Source organism: Bison bison, unplaced genomic scaffold (assembly GCF_000754665.1).
Source record: "Bison bison bison isolate TAMUID 2011002044 unplaced genomic scaffold, Bison_UMD1.0 scf7180017864227, whole genome shotgun sequence".
Lineage (NCBI taxonomy): Eukaryota > Metazoa > Chordata > Mammalia > Artiodactyla > Bovidae > Bison > Bison bison.
In genome coordinates this window covers 267,985-270,179 of record NW_011494799.1, presented here as the reverse complement: position 1 = coordinate 270,179, position 2,195 = coordinate 267,985, and the positions used below count along the sequence as shown (strand labels likewise).

The 2,195-nt window shown below is 42.0% G+C and overlaps 1 protein-coding gene across 1 annotated transcript in view; it reads left to right on the top strand.

Annotated features, from left to right (window-relative positions):
• The window catches only part of FAM120C (family with sequence similarity 120C), a gene marked incomplete at its 5' end in the record, with an annotated part of 124,500 nt that overhangs the window by 53,094 nt on the left and 69,211 nt on the right, over positions 1-2,195 (top strand). The gene's annotated exons all lie outside the window — the stretch shown is intronic.

The window sequence follows — 2,195 nt, the reverse complement described above, 5'->3', positions numbered from 1 at the left end:
AATGGCAACCCACTCCAGTACTCTTGCCTGGAAAATCCCATGGATGGAGGAGCCTGGTAGGCTGCAGTCCATGGGGTTGCTAAGAGTGGGACACGATTGAGCAACTTCACTTTCACTTTTCACTTTCATGCATTGGAGAAGGAAATGGCAACCCACTCCAGTGTTCTTGTCTGGAGAATCCCAGGGATGGGGGAGCCTGGTGGGCTGCCGTCTGTGGGGTCGCACAGAGTCGGACACGACTGAAGCAACTTAGCAGCAGCAGCATGCCAGGAACTGCGGTCAGAGAACAATATATGTTTTCTACTATCTCACACCCTTATTATCTTAAGGATTCATACAAACCTATGAAGGAAAATATTAATACTAATATGCTAGTAAATAAAAAATGAGCAAAGGAAAGAAGCAGACAATTCACAAAAGAGGAACTAGAGTGGCCAATAATATGACTAGGTGTTAAACCTCACTAGTGATCAGAGATGCAAATTAAATGAGCAGTGTGATTTTTTTTTAACCTAACAGTTTAGAAAATATTGAAAGATTAGTCTACCCACTCCTGTCAAGGCTGTGTTGAGACTGGTGCTGTCATATACTTCTTGTGGTAGTATAAGTTGGTAGTGGTATTACACTTCCCTAATCCTTTCACTCTCCTAGATGTCTATTTCACATCTTTCCTTCTCTCCTCAAGCCTCTAATTCTCCTTCCTTGCTCATTCTCAGCTCATGACCTGGCTTCCTATTTCACTCAGAAAATTGAAGCAATGGGAGCAAAACTTCCACCAGGTCCCACCCTTTCAACTTCTCACCTGCATGCTCTGCCTGCCTTGGATGACTTATTGTTCCTGTCTTAGGCCAGCCCTTCTGCTCTTATGCTGAATCCATGCCTCCTTGCTAACTTAAGGACATCACTTCAGAAGTTCTCCCCTCTTTCTCCCACATCATTTTCCCTCTCTCATTGGCTCTTTCCCATCAGATGCATAAGCATGCATCCATCAGAAAAAATAAAACCTGCTCTTGATTTTACTCCCTCCACCCAAGCTACTGCTCCATATTTCTTCTTCCCTTTTAGCAAACTCTTCTAGAGAGTTGCCTATGTTTGAGCTGTTTACTATCCCCTTTCCCTCTTCTCTCTTCACTTTGCTGTGCTGAAATTGCTTTCAACAGTAACCAGTGACTGTGATGTTAATAAATCTAATGACTAGCTCTCAGTTTTCATCTTGCTTGACTAATCAGCAGTATATGACCCACTTGCTCACTCTCTGAGAACATGTTATTCACTTGGCTTTAAGGACCCTATTCTCTTGTAATCCTACCTACTTCACTGGCTGCTGCTTCTATCTCCTTTGCTGTTTCCTTGTCTTATGTACTTAACTTTGGAGTGTCCCAGAGTTCTATCTTCAGTCCTTTCTCTCTTCTATCCACACACACTGCCTTGATGATTGATCTCATCTGGGGTCATGACTTTAAATACTATATGTCCATTAATGACTCCTAAATATATGTCTCCAGCTTTGATCTCGCATTTGAACTCTAGCTCCCAATATCTAATGGCCTGTTAAACATGTCAAAGAAACACATCCAAATGGAAACTCCTGATCTTTCCCCTAAACCTGTTCCTTTCCACAGCCTTCCCTAATTTTCATTAACAGCAACTTCATCCTTCTAGTTGCTCAGTCTGAAAGGCTTGACGTCATCCTTGACTTCTCTCTTACTCATGCTCCACCTCTCCTCTGGTCAGGAAATACTATCAGTTCTTCCTTCAAAATATATCCACTTCTCACCATTTTCATAGCTACTACCTTGGGCAAGCCATCATTCTTGCCTGGATTATTATACCACTTTACTAACTATTGGTCTTCTGCTTTCACTATTTCATGTCCCAATACCTCTCACCCCCAGCCCCAAATCTATTCCCAGTACAACAGCCAGAGTCATTTTAAAAACTGACTAAAATCATGTCACTTCTCTTTTTAAAATTCTCTAATGGCTCTTCATATCACTCACCTAATCTTTACCATGGCCTACAAAGCCCTATGCTGTCTGGCCCTCTTGTACAGCTCTGATCAAATTGCCAACATCCACTGGGTCATCAAAAAAACAAGAGAGTTCCAGAAAAACAACTAGTTCTGCTTTATTGACTATGCCAAAGCCTTTGACTCTGTGGATCACAATAAACTGTGGAAAATTCTGAAAGAGATG